We start from the raw sequence: 17,946 nt of genomic DNA, 5'->3' as shown, positions 1-17,946 counted from the left end.
ACATTTTCCAGCACACCTGTGTGGTTTCTGTGAAAGTTTTAAATAAAATGTGTTGATCATATCACGGGTACAGCTGTGCTCCTTGCATTCCCTCCTCCCTTTTAGCCCATCCCTTTCAGCAGCAGCTGGCAGGCACCGTAAGGGGCAGAGCAGCGCACACATTTAAACTTTGTTTATTCACTCTCTCTTACCTAACACAGCATAGCACATAACATCCAAGTCTGACACCACATCACACACAGTAGAGCACATCACACTCAGGCCTGACACCACATCACACACAGCAGAGCACATCACACTCATGCCTGACACCATATCACACACAGCAGAGCACATCACACTCATGCCTGACATCCCATCACACACAGCAGAGCACATCACACTCAGGTCTGACACCACATCACACAAAGCAGAGCACATCACACTCAGGTCTGATATGACATCACACCACACACAACCAACACCACACACACACACACCACTACAAACACAACCCCACACACACAACCACCCACACAACCCCACACATCACCACACACACACCCACACAACCACACAGACCCACCCACACAACCACACACACAAAACCACACCCAACCACACACACACAACCACACCCAACCACACACTCAACAACACCCTCACTCTATCTATCTTTCGCCCTCACTCTATCGCCCTCACTCTATCTATCGCCCTCACTCTATCTCCCTCACTCTATTTGTCTATCTAACGCACTCACTCTATCTATCGCCATCACTCTATCTATTGATCGCCCTCACTGTCTATCGCCCTCCCTCTATCTATCGCCCTCCCTCTATCTATCGCCCTCCCACTATCTATCCATCGCACTCACTCTATCCATCGCACTCACTCTATCCATCGCACTCACTCTATCCATCGCACTCACTCTATCCATCGCATCGCCACAGCATCACTCAGCCCCACCACAACATCACTCAGTGCCACCAAAGCATCAATCTGTGCAACAATTCAACAAAAACAGGTTCAAATATGTTCTCTCAATATTTCAAGCTTTATTACAAATGTCATAAAAAGATGTTAATATTTCACTTCTCTTCTTGGATTTTCATCACAATAAAACACACTGAACATAATCTTCACAAAAGTGATTTACAAAACTTTAAGCTATTGCCATTATAAATTACAATAACTTTTATGTAAGTATTAATTATTAAAACAAATAAAAGCCATTGTTATTTGTAATATCAATACATCTAAGTCATGTAAATACAACACATATTGCATTACAAATGCTATAGGTGTCACATTTGCGAAAGTTAAAACTATTGGCATTGTAAATGACAAAGCTATTAATTTAGCGATTTTCAAAACCAACACATTAATACAACAATTGTCATTTACCATACCAATAGCTCAAAGTTTCCTAATGCGAGACCTACTGAATTGCAAATGCTTGTTTCTCTTAGGTAGTACCTCCAGTGGGAGTGAGCTTGGCAAGGTCTAGGTGCCAGTGGGAAGTGGAGAGTTAATATTATGAATCTATGAATTACCTTGGAAGACTTCTGGGACTGCATTAGAGTGCAGTCCGTGCCCCCAATTGGGGTGCACTCGGTGTGTCCGTGCTATACATGCTATGGGAATAACTGCATTCTCTGTGTATTCCCAGAACTCTGCTCAAAGCAACCCAACTTCTGTACCGCAATACTTGGATCCGAGCGAAGATCGGTGATGCCAGAGTATTCCAACTTTCATTGGGTTGAAGCAGGGATGCGTGCTTGCACCACTTCTGTTCAATTTATTTTTCACTGATCTTTCGAGTGAGCTGGAGCTTAGAATCTTGCACCGACCAAGTTGGGTGGAAAACCTCTTTCCAACATGATGCACACAGATGATGTGGTTCTTATTACCAAGACGCAAGTTGGTCTGCAGCGGATGATCGATAGATTATATGAGTATTCGCCACCAAATATACTGGAGGTAAACATAAGTAAAACAAAAACAATTGTAATTGGTCAAAAAATCAGTAAGCAGGGGTCTTGTTTTTTAAATAACAAGTGAATCGAAGGGACCAGAAAATATAAATACTTAGGATTAATGATTGACTGTAAATGATCATTTCCCTTAACAAGCAGTATTTCCAAGCGAAGGCCCAAGAATTAATATCAGCATTTGTAACGCTTTATAAAACTCTGAAGAGCCCATTTTTAGAACTGATAGTGACTGTAGATAAGGATAGCTTTTACCAACAACCAGCTATGGAAGTGAAGCCCTGTCCTCCGTGGAATAGACCTCCCCTCCCTTAGATAAGACTGCAACAAAGACGTGTAAGTTGCTGTTTCGTTTGCCAAGGTCAGCCTCCCCGCGCATGTTCGATTGGAGGTTGGTGTACGTAATCAAGTTGTAGAAAGGCAAGGGGCGTACCTCATTTTTTGTTAGAAGGTCTGATCAACAAAGGTTGATTCATTAAATTCATTGCTCTGGGATGAATGAATTGATGCAGAGTCAATCTAGCGCTAGAAGCGCATTGACTAGTCTGGGAGCACGAGACCGCTGGAATGCTCCAGTTACCTTACAGGTCTTCAAGAAATATCTCAATAGGAATATGAGAACACTGTCACGCTTGAAGGACTAAAAAACTCTAACAAAGTGGTCTAACACATGGATAGTGGTAAATAACTGTACAGCCCTGCGAAGTCAACAGTTTTTCTCTGCAGGACATCAGAGTCACATCAAACATAAATGTATGCAATACTGATTAGGTTAATTGAAAATCTTCTACTCCTCGAGAAGGTATTTAGAAACGGAAAATAGTTATAGAGTGTATGCAAAGACCAGACATTTCATTAGTCCATTTAATTTGTATCTACTTAGGCCTCTTGAGAGAAAGGCGGAGTCTTCTGCCACATGAGTTCAATCAAAGGCCTATTCGACCATGCCGGCAAGCTATTATGGGAGCATTTAATTCAAAGGATCCCATTTTAAACATATATGTGGTGACATTTTAAATACAGGCTGAAAATAAAATAATGGCATCATTATTGTGCATAGACTATTGGTGGCTCTGTAAGTCCTAGCTAGTGGAAGGAAAATCAGTTGAAAAAAACGATCTTAATTTATAGAAACTTCTAAATAGGTGTATTTTTAAAAAAACGTATACAATTAAGCGTGGTCACTTTATATTGTTGTTTTAATGTTTGTATCTAAAACATGCTATGTTTTAAGTAACTACGAATGAATAAAGTATATTTGAGTATATGTACATGTTTTCTGCATCTCTGTGGCATTAGGATATTACAGAGAGTGCTGCTGAAGATACTTGTGCAGCCCCTTCTGTAATACAGCCACACATTTCGTGCAGGAGCAATCTCAAGGGTCTGTTACCTCATTTGCGTGAGGGTGTGTCCCCTTGTAGAAGAAGGGACACGTTGCCTCTGCGTCCGGGGTGCATTAAATGCAGCTGCAGAAGTGAAGGCGCTGTCGGATGACGCACTGGCCGTGTGTCGCAAAGAGGTAGCGCACAGTCACACCGCCTCCAGTCTCAAGGGCGACCCTTGGAAGGGAGGCGAGGGGATCCCATGGGCACCCAGACATACCTGTGCAGGCGAGTGAAGGTACTCACTGCATCTCCCTGCAGGGGGGTCCGGTCCCCTATTGAAAGGCAGGACGCATTTCCGGCTGCAAAGTGAAAAGACAGACCAGCTGCTACAAACATCTTTCACTAATGCTAGGGCAGGTGCGAGCATTCACTGTAACAGGTGCACTGAGCAGGGTTGCGCCCGGTGCACATATTAAAGTTGGCACAGACGCAGAAATACGGCGCCAATTGTATTTCTTAAAAGCAACGCAATGGGGGTTTCATGAAAAAAGTGCTGGTTCATGCTTTCAGTAACCGTGGCATGTTTTGCGAGTGGATTTGTGGGTGTGGGGGTAGTAATGCTTCTACCTATGTGTAGGTATGACGCCCCTCCCAAAATACAATAATGTTTGGAGCTGGCTTGGGCACTGGGTAGACTCAGCCACTGTGAAGTTGTTCTAATGTCTCACGCCTCACCTTTTGTCCTTCTGAAACATCTTGTTTTCGTATGAGGATAGTCAAAGTCATAGTCACAAACCTTTATTTTGCCAGTAAAAACTGGCATAAAAAGTATTCTACACAAACAAATTCATCAATAATTTCCACACTGTATCCCATAAAATCAAGTTTAAAAGAACAATTTAACAATATAGAGATAAAAAAGTTACAAAATAGTAACCCTTGGTTCGTTAAAATTACTCCTAGTTTATGTACAAAGAACCCTTTAGTTGTACAGAAGAGAACACATTTGAGCAGAGTCACTGAGTGACCTTGTATGCCTCAATTTGTATGCTTATCCTTTGACATAGTGTCTAGACTTAAACTGACATTAGTTTTCTGCTTTGCTTATTGTCCTACTTCCGTTAAGCATTGGTCAGTAGGAGAAAGGCTTATCACCCTGCTTACATTTGAGCACTTCTAACAAAGTACTACAGATAAATAACAGTAAATCGTGAGGCTGATTTAGCTATTAGTAATAAAAACCAGAGAATAAGGGTAGAACTGTGATAAGTGACTACAGTAAGATATGTACTCGCATGAGACCATGAGGGGCCTTACGGGTGTGCTACTACTGAACGCGTGAGGTACGGTTTCTGCCCCAAGGGCACATTGGTAGACTGGATGTCTTCGAGAAGTGCTAACAACAACACTTACCATTAAGAAACAACACACACAAGACATCCATCTCAGCACAAAAGTCGGAGCAGATCATAAAGCTCACAAATACACAACCACACTGATGCGTCATTTCGTTGAGATTTGTCATGCCCGTTGGGATTTGTCATGCTCTGACAAGCTAAGCCCCAGGAAAGCCACTTGGTTCACCACCCATCTCCAGGAAGCCAGACGCACCTGCCGACGCCTAGAGAAGAACTGGAGAAATAGCAAGACACCTGAAAACGACACCACCTACAAGTACGCTCTGACAGAATACCATCAACGCCTCAAGACCACCAAATGGACATTCACCCACAACAGAATCCTCATCAACTCCAGCAACCCCAAGGAACTCTTCAACATCATCCAGGAGTTCACAAAGCCCCGCAGCGAAGCCACAGCCATCACCCCCTCCCAGGACCTCTGCGACAAACTCAGATCCTACTTCTACCTAAAGATAAAGAACCTCTACGACAACTTCAACATCCACACATCCGACCCCGTAGCCAACCTGCCATACAGCACCACCTGCCAGAACACCATCTCCGCCTGGACACTGATCACGACAGAGGAAACCACCACAACCATGAAAGGTGTCCACTCTGGGGCCCATACTGACCCCTGCCCCCTCCACATATACAACAGAGCCGCCACCACCATCGCATCCATGTTACAATGCACCATCAATGCCACGTTTGAGACCGGCTCCTTCCCCGACGAATGGAAATGCACAGAAGTCAGACCCCTGCTCAAGAAGCCCTCAGCAGACCCAACGGACCTCAAGAACTACCGGCCCATCACGCTCCTCCCGTTTGCAGCAAAAGTCAACGCAGAAGTGGCGAGGTTCATTGAAGACAACAACATCCTCGACCCTTCTCAATCCGGATTCCGAAACATCCACAGCACCGAGACCGCCTTACTCGGTCGCAGCAACCGACGACATCCGCACCTTCCTTGCCGAGGGGCACACCGCAGCACTGATTCTACTTGACCTGTCAGCAGCTTTCAACACCGTCTCCCACCGCACTCTCGCAGCCAGACTACACGATGCCGTACAAAAGGGGGTAGTGATGAACAGAGCATCTGAACCAATCAAACACTCACACCCAGTCAAAAGATCTGGGTTTGATCCATCACCGTTCTTTAGCCCACTCTGCCACCCCAGTTCAGACATGGCTATATGCAAATCAGTCTGACCCTGTACCTCATGGGAACAGTCCAGCCCGAACTGCCAAGCCATGCCTTCCCTGGACCGGAAACAAGCTTCCGAGGACTGGTTTCTGGCATTACAGCCGTCTTCAGCCCGGCTTGCTTGAATCCAGTGGCAAAGTGATCAAGGGACTCACGTCTGAGCATACCCTACCACACTTATGGCGGCCAAAAGCGGTACAAAAGGGGGTGGTGATGGACGGAGTATCTGAACCAATCAAACACTCACACCCAGTCAAAAGATCTGGGTTTGATCCATCACCGTTCTTTAGCCCACTCTGCCACCCCAGTTCAGACATGGCTATTTGCAAATCAGTCTGACCCTGTGCCTCATGGGAACAGTCCACCCGAACTGCCAAGCCATGCCTTCCCTGGACCGGAAACAAGCTTCCGAGGACAGGTTTCTGGCTTGATTCAGATGCTCCGTCCATCACCACCCCCTTTTGTACCGCTTTTGGCTGCCATAAGTGTGGCAGGGTATGCTCAGACGTGAGTCCCTTGCTCACTTTGCCACTGGATTCAAGCAAGCCGGGCTGAAGACGGCTGGAATGCCAGAAACCGGTCCTCAAAGCTTGTTTCCGGTCCAGGGAAGACATGGCTTGGCAGTTCAGGCTGGACTGTTCCCATGAGGCACAGGGTCAGACTGATTTGCATATAGTCATGTCTGAACTGGGGCAGCAGAGTGGGCTAAAGAACGGTGATGGATTAAACCCTGATCTTTTGACTGGGTGTGAGTGTTTGATTGATTCAGATGCTCCGTCCATCACCACCCCCTTTTGTACCGTTTTTGGCCGCCATAAGTGTGGCAGGGTATGCTCAGACGTGAGACCCTTGCTCACTTTGCTACTGGATTCAAGCAAGCCGGGCTGAAGACGGCTGGAATGCCAGAAACCGGTCCTCGGAAGCTTGTTTCCTGTCCAGGGAAGACATGGCTTGGCAGTTCGGGCTGGACTGTTCCCATGAGGCACAGGGTCAGACTGATTTGCATATAGCCATGTCTGAACTGGGGTGGCAGAGTGGGCTAAAGAACGGTGATGAATTAAACCCAGATCTTTTGACTGGGTGTGAGTGTTTGATTGATTCAGATGCTCCGTCCATCACCACCCCCTTTTGTACCGCTTTTGGCCGCCATAAGTGTGGCAGGGTATGCTCAGACGTGAGTCCCTTGCTCATTTTACCACTGGATTCAAGCAAACCCGGCTGAAGACGGCTGGAATGCCAGAAACCGGTCCTCGGAAGCTTGTTTCCGGTCCAGGGAAGACATGGCTTGGCAGTTCAGGCTGGACTGTTCCCGTGAGGCACAGGGTCAGACTGATTTGCATATAGCCATGTCTGAACTGGGGTGGCAGAGTGGGCTAAAGAACGGTGATGGATTAAACCCAGATCTTTTGACTGGGTGTGAGTGTTTGATTGATTCAGATGCTCCGTCCATCACCACCCCCTTTTGTACAGACTACACGATGCCGGCATACAAGGCACCGCCCTCATCTGGATCAGATCGTTCCTCACTGCCAGGAGACAAAGGATCAGACTGCCACCCTTCCTCTTCGAACCCACAGAAATCAACTGCGGAGTCCCACAGGGATCATCACTGAGCCCGACCCTCTTCAAAATCTACATGGCTCCCCTCGCCACCATCGTCCAACAGCAAGGCCTCAGCATAGTCTCCTACGCCGATGACACCAAGCTCATCCTCTCTCTCACCAAGGACCCCATTACCACCAGACTCATCTTCCAGAAAGGAATGCAGGACGTCACAGCCTGGATGAGAAATAGCTGTCTAAAACTCAACTCGGAGAAGACAGAAGTCCTCATCCTCACAACTATCCCCTCAGCATGGCACAACACAAGTGGCCCACCACCCATGGCACCCCACCAACCCCCACAGACCACGCCAAGATCCATGGCATCATACTCGATTCCTACCTCGCCATGAAACAACATGTCAATGCCGTCACTTCCAGCTGCTTCAACACCCTCTGCATCCTCCGCAAGACCTTCAAATGGATCCCCCGAGGCAAGGAAGACGGTCACCCATGCACTCATCATCAGCGGTTGGACTACAGATACGCTCTCTATGCCAGCATCAACAAGTCCCTACTCCAAAAGCTCCAGACAATACAGAACACCGCGCAAGACTCATCCTGGGGATCCTTCAACACAAACTCAACAGCCAACACCTATGCAAACTCCACTGGCTCCCTGTTGGAAAGAGAGTCATCTTCAAGATTCTCACCTATGCCTACAAATGCCTACACAACACCGGACCCCACTACCTCAATGACAGAATCACCTTCCACGTACCCAAACAAAACCTCAGCTCCACCAACCTCCTCCTCACCAACACCCCACAGATCCACAGAGCCAGAGCAGGGGGAAGATCCTTCTCCTACATCGCAGCCAAGACATGGAACGAGCTCCCCACCAACATGAGATGTACTTCTTCCCTTAACACCTTTAAGAAGGCCTTGATGACCTGGCTCCTCGAATAATACGGAACTGCTGACCCCATCCGCTGCGACTTGAGACCCTCACGGGTGAGTAGTACGCTTATATTTCCCCTGATTGATTTATTGATTAATTTATTGATTGGCATGCACCCAAACCAACATTCTACACCAACGAACCACATAAAACCGTAAACTGACCTCCTGATGTCCCAACAGAGTTCTGGTACCAATAGGTGGATAACAGCGTTTACCAACACTACTGCACTACCTGCAAGTATACCACTCATATACCCAACGGCCAGTCAATGTGCAAGCTCCAGATAGCACATAAGCTTCACATTGAGACTGCAGTCACAACCAGCAAATGTTATAAGCTATCAAATTAACAAGGATAAAACACGTCAACTACCAACAATAACAGAAACACAACTAAATAGAGGCTTCCAACACCTAAACAAAACCAGAATCTGGCCTGTGGTCAAACCCTTGAAACCAGGGGTTGTAAAAGTACCGGATGCTATTAGCACTAGGAGGCTAACTAATCAATTCAACTATGTGTAACATAGCATAACAGATGTTTCCAGTGAATTGGTGCTTTGATGGAAAATAACACTGGATGTGGAATTGTGTATTACAAAAAAATAGATGAATGGCAAAGCACTGAGGATTCTAGGGCCCGATTCACAGAACTAACTTAAGACAAAATCCTAAACTTACTACCATTTTGGTATTCACAGAGGGCCCTTACTCTTTTCGGTATTCACAGAAGTTAGGAGTCCTAACTTTAGGACTTCTAAATGCCTTCTGTGAATACCGCAAATCTCAAAGTTAGGATTTTTCTCAGTTTAGGAGTAGTAAAGTTAGGACTCCAAACTTTAGGACTCCTAAATGCCTTCTGTGAATACCGAAAGTCTTAAAGTTAGGATTTTTCTCAGTTTAGGAGTAGTAAAGTTAGGACTCCTAACTTTAGGACTCCTAAACTGAGAAAAATCCTAACTTTAAGACTTTGGGTATTCACAGAAGGCAATTAGGAGTTCCAAAGTATTTATCCTTGAAGCTTGAATAAACCTATAGCCAATGCATAGGATCTGCCTACTCAACTGTGGCAGATTTTTCCCTTCCACTCCAGACGTCTCTGGAATAATGAGAGTAGGGGGTCTCTAAGAAAAGCACGACTGAACTACTCAGATTTGACTGTTAAATAAGTACCAAACCAACGTTGGCTGCACCATCTTGTGTGGCTCCTATAAACCTATCTAGGATCTGCTCGTTTAGACAACATAGACTGCAGGATTGGTGTTCAGACTGATTTCAGACACCCCCACAGGGTATGTTCGCCTGTATACCAGCTAGCTCAAAGTTCCACTGTAAACTCCTCTTACCAAGGAGAGAATAGTTCTTGGCAACTATCGAACATGACATGTCCCATCAGGGATAGTGGAAACAGTACAGTACTTTTCGCTCAGTCACTCGTGCTCACTTTGTCTGAGAGAGAGATACACAGAATATAAGGTGAGGTAAACAACCTTTACAATGCAACTTTTACCACGCAGTGCCTTTACAACGCAACTTTTACAACGCAAACCATTACAACGCATTGCGCTGGGGGGCGCTCTAGGATAGGGAATATGTTTAATGTACTATCCAACACCTTCCCTACTATCCACAAGGACTGGAGTTGGAATAGTAAATTAAACAATTCACTATCCAGCGCCTAAAAGCACTATGCGCTGTAATGGTATGCGTTGTAAAAACCGCGTTGTAAAAGCATGCGATGTAAAAGCATGCCTTGTAATGTCATACATCCATAAGGTGAGGATGTTTTTCAATCAGTATTTATTGAACCAGCGTCATTCTAGTGTAAAATAGGTGTACTGAAAAAACCAGAAGATAGAAACAGATATAAATTATTAAAATCCAATAGAATAAATGGATGGTAGATTCCTACCAAAATGCTAAACAACGAATACAGCAGGTATAAAAATACATGACAATAGTAATGCGTACTTCTACGATGAAACCCTAACAAGATGTACCGAAGTGTACCTTGCATGTATGTAGGTGTATAGCCAATAATTCCCCTAGGCTGAAGCCAACCCTATTACCTGAAGTGAGAGACTGTGGGACCCCGTCTTGGTCTCAAGATGGACACCCTGCGTGGAATGTCAGACCACTGCGAGCTGGAGTGTCTGCGTGCAAGAACCTCAGCATCTCGCATCAGTGTGTCACATTGGAAATCTTTCTCCTTTGCCTGCCTTGGAAAAGATATGGTGTATTTATACTCAAAAGGGATCTTCAGGGGACTCTACCTTGCTGTGTCATGTCGGCCGAGGATGACGGAAGGGATGACCCTTATAGATAGTTTTTATGCAGAAAATGGAAATCCTGCAGTGATTCGGAGAATCTTCATGCATAATTAATGAGGCTATTTTTTGGGGGAAAACCACACGACATTTTATGGAGCGCTTAACTAGGTAAAAGGTCAATACAAAAACCTGTTATGTAGTGTAATGGTACGGTAAATGTAGGTGAAAGGTTAGGAGAATACTCGGGCCTATATTGGGGTACCCTATGCAACAGTCTGGCAGTATTCGCATAGGAAGGAATAGATAGGCCAGTCATGTGTGCAATCCTGATGACTTTGCTTAGAGTTCTCATAAACCGCTCCACATGCCCCTTGGCTTGTGTCCAAGGACGAGTGACCTTATGACGCTACCTCTTGCCCCTGAAAGTTCTTTGAGGAGGCCATGTGTAGCCATTGTCTTCTCCAACTTTGGTAGCACCTCATGGACAATTTGAGAGGTGATGATTTCCATTTCAGGATATTTGGAGTAATCATCAGTTAGCGCCATGGAATGTCTTCCATCGGGCAGGCTCCCAAAATCCAAACTTGCACAGACCTACGGCTGTTGCGGCCTACTCTCTGTTAGCACTAGGGTCTGTGGACTAGGCCCTCCCATTGCCTGACACCACAGACAAGACCATACCATGGTCTTGACCTGCTCTTCCATCAAGGGGAACCATACCTTTGTTCGCAGATAACTCTTAGTCTTGACCATCCATTGATGCCCGGCATACTCAAGCTGAACCACTTGCTTGGTGAGGCTGGTGGGAATTACCAGATGAGGCCCTCATAGGAGACAGCCATCTTGGTCAGCAGCCAATTCCTGGCTGACCAGATATAGGATTTCCAGAATGCGAGGGGCATCTGGTGTATGTGGAGCCCAGTGGGCTTTGATCTGGTGCCACTAATTTCTTCTGATCACCTCAAGTGCTCTCTGCAAGCATTCGTACTTTCCAGTGGCTTGCCATGATCAATACACAAAATATCCTATATATTCTTTAGTTTCATCAGCCTCTTCTTCTTCCTCTCAGTATAGCAGCCCGGGGGTGCCTTGACAGATAATCTGTGGGGTTTTGGTAAGGGTGGGCTGTAAACTCCACTCCGCAGACAGAGTTCACTTACTTTATGTCACTCCGCACTCTGCTTGAAGGACAGAGTTTGGCAAACACTCTGCATACGCCACATAGCGGAGTTTACCTCCTCGGGCCACCGCTAATTTGAGATGCCCTAACCTCTTCCGTAGTGACTCCGTCCTGTCTCCTCCAGCTTCTTCCTCAAAAAACAGAACAGCTTGCTCACTATTCACACGCCTCCTTTTAACCGCATGCGCGCTAGCAGTTTTCCCGCTGCGCACTGCGATTTAAAAAAACCCGCGTTACGTGACGAGCTCAGCTCGTCATCAGCGTAGCGCAGGTTACGCCCATGACGAGCTCAGCTCGTCATGAGCGTAGAAGGGGTTAAATACAGAATCTCCTTTACATCATGCGTGCAGCAGCTAGAACACGAACTTGCTTATTCTCTGCGTGAAATGTAAGTTACATAACACCAAGGGAAAGGAAAAAGTCAAAAAGGAAAACACATTCCTGTTATGTCTTTCCTTATGTATTAAGATTAAGAAGAGGCTGCAGGGACGGCGGCACCAGGAAGATTTGTGAGCTCCACTCCGTTGTGCATTTGTTTATGTGCCAATTTTTGTGGAGCTCGACGCCCACCCAGGCTTCATGCTCTGGAGAGTTAGAGGAGAGAGGCCAAAGTCACTACGGGAAAGGTGAAGGGTTCTCAAGTTTGTTTGGTCATATACCCTCTCACAGAACTCCGTCAAATCACACAGAATTGTATGCTACTCCGCGGAACTCTGCATAGTGCGACTATGTGAGTTCCGCCCACCCTAGTTTTTGGACCCTCAGCTGTATTCAACGTGGCAATTATACTCTTGAAGTTACAGCATCCACTTCTCAATTTGTGGGGTGCTGTACAGACTGTGGAATGAGGGGCTTTTGGGCAGTGTTGTCTACAAAAGGATGTCCCTAGAAAATACAAATGGAAATGGCGACTCTCCAGTGTATGGCTATTGCCCCTGTCTTGATTTGCGAGTATCTCTGCTCAGTCATTATGCGGGACCGGCTCGCAAATGGCACTGGGTTCCAATCCCTTCCTTCAGGTCTATGCATTAACAGAGCTCTGAGGCCATTCGGGCCGGCATCCATTGTTATGTTGCTTCTTCTCCTGGGGTCGAAGTCCGTGAGGGTGGTGTATGCTGATAAGGCATCTTTGGTCACCTGAAATGTACATTCTTGCCCCGCATGCCATGTCCAGGGGACTGCCGACCTGGTGAGGTCACGGAGTGGCTGTGTCAGGGTCGTCAAGTCTTTAATGAATCAGGCACAAAAATTTACTAGCATGCCTAAAAAACTCTGACACTGTGGATGGTGGAGGCGCTTCCTTGATATCTCACAAATTTTCGAGTTCTGGGCCACTCTCTCAGCTGAAAATGAAGAAATTAAGCCTCTGCTTGAGGAACTTATGTTTGCTTTGAAGTTGGGGAGTCCTGCATCCTTTGGAGGACTTTCCTTAGTCTGGCATTGTGTTCTGATACAGACTTGGCATATATAAGAGAATGTCATCACTGACATTAACTACTCTGGGGCGGCCTGCCAGGAGTTCCTGTATGGTGTTCTGGAACACCAAGGCGGTGTTCAGTCTCCGGTATCTCCGCAGTCCCACATGAGTGGAGCAAGTTGTTATATACCTCGACTCCTCAGTGAAGGTGAGCTGGTGATAACGTTGTCTTAGGTCTGCGAACCAGCTGTCGCCACTTAGTTCTCTTATCAGGTCCTTCGCCTGGCTGTTTTGGCCTCCGGGTTACCACGATAGGAGAAACTCACAGTGTTGGCCTGACAATTTCTCAAATATCCCCACAGCTTCTAGCTTCCCCAATTCACCTCTCTACTTGAAGCCGCAGAGGAAAGGCGATTTGCCTGTGTCACAAGGCTACGGGCTTTACTGACTGGTCAATATGCAACTTTATTTCTTTACTCTTCAGGCATCCAATGGTTTCTAATACTGAGGGTAATTGTGCCCAGATGTGGGACACTCCCTCCTGATGGACTCCAAAATGCAAATGTAACAATCCCAAGGGCTTCTGTAGCGTGACATCCAAGCAGCATGTCATGACCACCCTCAGCGACATACATCTCTGAGTCTTCAGACTGAGACCCATGGGCAATTGATGCCCGTAACTTTCCTCGCATAAATAGAGGTGTGTCTTGTCCATATGCAAATACCCTGATCACTGCTTTTTGAAGTGGCTGGTCAGGTTGCAGGGCCTGATATACTTCTGCTGACATTTTGTTAATGGATCACCCTGTGTCCACAATGGGTAGTATGGGTTGTACTCCTACACATATTTGGCACTGGGGTTGATAGCACTGTGATGCAATGCTGCACTTATTGTAAATACAGAGTGGATCCTATACTCGGCACCCTCGTCATTGTCCGTGTCACTGTTTTGCTCCTGTATGTCCAGCACAGCATTGACGGTAGTGAATGCTTGAGCGACAGACCATTTCAAAAGGATTAAACTTCCCAGATCCAGTACACTTCTTGTCCCTCGCTGGGCAATCATTTGGATGGTGGGTTGAACCACCACAATAACTGCATGATCGAGCTGTTATGGTGACTTTCTTGGGTTTGCTAGGGCTTGGTGTTAGTGCAATGGGGTTAACCGGTTCCATCTTCACCACCCTTTGTAGGGTAGCTTCCATGTGAGAAGCACAAGCTTTTGATAACTCTTTCGTTCTGCCCATGGTTAAAATGTCTGCCAACTAATTGCCGTATTCCTGCAGGATGCGCTTACGGAGTTCTGCTGAGACGCACCCTTGGATTATTTGGTCACGTATCTCTACCCTCTCATCCGCAAACCCACAAGTGCTTGCCAGTTCCTTCAGACGTGTGTAGAAGGTGTTGATTGACTCATCCGCATGTTGCCTGGTGGAAAACAAATCTTTCATGGTCCTGATTTGCCATCAGTTCGAAGTATGCGTTAAGAGCTGCTATGACCATGTCATGCATCTTCGGGGCAGCTTCTGCAAAGGTTTTCGAGATCTTGTTGATGGCCTTACCCCGAAGATGTAGGATCATGACACTCTTTCTTTCATCCTCCACATCAGTGACTTTGAAGTATAACTTCCCCCTCTCCACCCAGTCAGTCCACCAGGGCGCTTGCGCAGAGGGGGCATCCTCTATTACAAAGGATTCTATTGCCTGAATATTGGCCATGATAGTGGCGACACTCAGGATGGTACAATGCCCACGAGATGTGAATGCTGTATGAACAGCTACCACTGGCAAGCCGATGTTAGATGGACCGGGGTCTCCACATACACTGCCACTGCCCTATGGGGGTGTGGACTTGTGTGGCAGGCTGTCTTAAACATGCCTTGCAGGCATTGGCACTTATCTTGATGCGCAGCCTTAATATACCCCTAAAACCCAGCCAGGCGAGCAGCATCGAGGTGACCCACCTTTGAGGCTTTTTTGAGAGTGCCTGTTGAATACCGAGTAACTCCGATGAAGATGAAAGACCTTCGCACATGGTGATGAAAGGCCCTCTCATGTGGGCATGAGAAGCAGGTCCTGGCAGACTATGAGGCTCAGCAGGCACCAGAACACCACTCGTGAGCAATGTGCATGTAGCGGAGCTGCGCGGAGTGTGCGGAGTTTGTTTTAAACTCCGTGGTGCTCCGCGTAACCCCACTACGCTCACTACGCCGGGGTTACTTTTAAGAATTGTTCTTCTACAAAGGTGTATTCGATCCCCGATCTTTTAGTGTCATTGCGGACTTTCCTTCACATTGAATGGCCATGCCAATATGCGTCTTCTGATAACAACTGTGCACAGGAAGTTTTTCATAAGGTTAGAGCAAAAATGATACCTCCTTCTTCCAGTTTTTTTCAATACCTATTTCATCTTCTGAACCTAAGGTCACCCAGTAGGAGTTACTCCCAAGCACACTGCGACTTGCTGTTTCAAGAAGCTTATGCACCGGTATGTACATGTGACAGAAGCAAACTCTGGTGCTCTAGAGGTGGCAAAGTACTCCTGCCTTCCCTCGCCCTTCCCACCAATTGCAGCCTGTGCATATGTGATGACGTCAATTTCCAAGCATGCGGTTAAACTGCTGTTTTTTTTCATCATCAACTGTTCCAGGTTCAGGGCTTCTTGGGGTCAGCCTGAGGGACACATTTAGAACTATAGAGAAGAATAAAGTTGCGATTGGACGAAAATGTGTTTGGGGCGGGCAGATGACAGCACCTCTGTTGCCTACAACATCAGGGCCAAAATGGTCGCCAGCAACCTGCCTCTACAGTTATAACATGGTCCGCTCCAAGGCATAGAAGGGAGTACAACCCTTGATTAGGTAGGCATGAAGAAGAAAATGTGTACCCCAGCTAGACCCACATCTCTTGCCTGATATATGCAGCTCCAGTGATGAATAAATCACTCAGTGGAGAATGCGGTTCAAGTCCCAGTGCCGGCTCATTCTTTTCAATCGGTTGATTATTCGCACTACCCAAGTGCAATATTTGAACTCTCCTTTACTTAGCTAATTTTTATAATCTCTACTCACAGTGATGATCCACAGAGCTGGTTGTTATTGGATGCCTTATTGTTATAAGTCATTATCTGAACAGATTCCCCTGTTTTTAACTGTAAGTGTGCTGTCACTTGGCAGTGGGGCGTGGCACTGGTTGTGCACCTCCTTCACTTCTAAGCATGCATATTTGCACCCCCTTTTCAGTAATTACCAATGTATTTGTGCTCCTCTTTTTTTAAGGCAGCATCCTTTGGAATGTATACAGGTATCAGAGATATTGCCCTCTTTAGGAATGGAACAATTAATTATTTTTTATTATTTTTTGGAGTGTTGGAGTAATACACTATTCTCCTTTTACAGCCTTTCCCCGTTTCACGTCCCTTCCCCTTCCCTTTTCTCCTGGTCCTCTATAGACACCAATCCGACTTTCTGTGCTCCTCTCTTCTCCTGATAATGACCTGTTAAATAGTGCAAGGTCAAAACACCATTGACAAAAAGATACTTAATGTGCAATGACACATATATGAACTTATGATCCATTACTTTATTCATGCACAATATTGGGTTTAGATTGCCCTTTCCCAGTTTTTATATTTTCTTTGTATATCATTTTGGGCCATCAACACGAAGTTCATATGCACTGTGTGTTCACTATGCACAATTAGTTCTCAGTTTCCAAATAATGTATGTTGCTGTTAAATTGGATACACATACATTATATAATTGTTTTTGGTCGTATCACTCAGTAAAATTCATTTGGATAGACATATTGATGTCAAGTACTGAATCATTCCTGAAAATGCTTTTTCTAAATGTTGTCAGATATGACTATTACCCTGGCCCCTCCTGGATTTACGGTAGGACTCCTGTTGTAAGTGCTATGAAAAAAAAAATCTAACCTTGTGTAATGTAATATGGTGCTCCTGTAAAAAAACGATGCCTTTGGACCACCTGCCAAAAAATCCCCTACAGTACCTAAATAAAACACAAGTATTGTAGTTTTAATTTCTTTATTATTTTATTTATTTAGGTATTTGGTCAATGAAAAACATTACACAATCGTACAATCCTTACATTTCATAAAAGGTTGATTTAGGCAAAAATTACTTTAAAATCTTTTTTAAAAGTCCTGTAGACTCAAAGTTTGAAAACAAACATATGTTTTTGAACAGCTTTTATGAGACTTTGATTGTTCTTTAAAAACTCGCTACTAGGAAGGTAGCTGTTTTCCTTTGTTCTTAAAGTAGTCCAATTATTTAACCCCTTAGCTGTGGGGTGTTTCCCCCCCGCTGTGCGGGGGGAGGAGGGCCGCGCGCAGCGACGCTGTGCTGTTGACGAGCTTGGCTCGTCATGAGGCACAGCGGAGCTGCCCTCATGAGGAGCTGAGCTCGTCACAGCCACACCCGTTTTCGAACGTTCAGCACAGCGGGGAAATTATCCCAGCGTGCAAACCTTCCAACGGCTGTGACGAGCTCAGTTCGTCATGAGGGCAGCTCAACTGTCCCTCATGACGAGCTGAGCTCGTCACTAGCACACAAGGGGTTAAAGGGCAAGAGCTTTGTGCAAATCGGCCATTGCCTAATATTGTCCGAGTTTGATTTAAATGTATTTACTTCCAATAATATTTCTTAC

Source organism: Lissotriton helveticus, chromosome 1_1 (assembly GCF_964261635.1).
Source record: "Lissotriton helveticus chromosome 1_1, aLisHel1.1, whole genome shotgun sequence".
Classification (NCBI taxonomy): Eukaryota; Metazoa; Chordata; class Amphibia; order Caudata; family Salamandridae; genus Lissotriton; species Lissotriton helveticus.
The sequence above is the reverse complement of the archived record's forward strand: the minus strand, read 5'-3'. Positions refer to the sequence as shown.